The following is a 1,141-nucleotide window of genomic DNA, read 5'->3' as shown; positions in this document are numbered from 1 at the left end:
AACAAAATAACATATGTTCAAGCTTTACTACTTGTAACACCTACAGCTACTTTTCAGTATTGTGTTGTGCTATTTTAATCTCAAAGAATGATGAAATCACCAAATACCTTATAAATAATCTACAAGTTCATTCAGTGCTGTTATAGTTGTTATAGTTGAAGCATTGATTTAGACATGAATTATTTTTAATGATGACAGTGTTCACTGCACATCTCCAAGTTAGTCTAGCAAGCTCAATATTGTGCATTTCATCATACTCTGAGTAAAATAAGAACTTCAAGTGAAACACACAGAACACAAAATACTAAAAAATAGCCAAATTATGTACAGCTACTGACCCTCAATACCTTTCCAAATGATGCATACTCCAAGGCAGGAGATCAAAATAGAACACACTTTGAACAAAAAGAGCAACAATTATCACTTAAGCAAATATAAACATGAATGGTCTGGAAGAGGTACACAGCATAAAAGCAGATACCAAGTACAAAGGTCTTTTGTTTACTATGACAGAATAACAGTTTTAGTGTGGCTCATACTAGAAATATTGGCTGAAAATGGTCTGCTGTCTCAAAAATAACCTAAAATGTGTTTTCTGGATCAAATTTCATTACAAACTGATAGGAAATACAACTACATTATGACTATGATACCGTCTAAAACACTTTCTTGGTTCATATAGGTTATTTAAGGTCACAGACTGAGAAAATGCCTAAAATATACAGGTTTCCCAACACTACACATAACAACTGCATTGTGAGATTTACAACTTGGTAATTAATCATGCTACAAGAAGTAGCTTCAACAAGGAACAAAAATGCTGAAAAATATTCTCTGTCAGTCCGAGGTATGGTGTAAAAATATTTGGTGGCCCACCCCTTACCTTCCCTGGAATTTTCATGGCCCATCCCAAGAACACTCATTTTTTTCGCCCCCCCCCCCGCCATTAAATGTGCTCGGTCCCTAACTTTCAGCCCCTGGATTTTTTAGCTGTATTTTCTCGCGCCGTAAACAGAACACACACCGTAGCGCAAGAAAATGTGCCAACCATTTGGATTCTAGTCTCTGTTATCCAGGCTGTACTTGTTGGGGGTGTAGATGCGCACCTCAAATTGCGGTCCCGGTAACAAGGATCAGGATC

This window comes from Ptychodera flava, chromosome 5, assembly GCF_041260155.1.
Source record: "Ptychodera flava strain L36383 chromosome 5, AS_Pfla_20210202, whole genome shotgun sequence".
In the NCBI taxonomy this organism is placed as follows: Eukaryota; Metazoa; Hemichordata; class Enteropneusta; family Ptychoderidae; genus Ptychodera; species Ptychodera flava.
Note: the sequence above shows the minus strand (reverse complement) of the source record.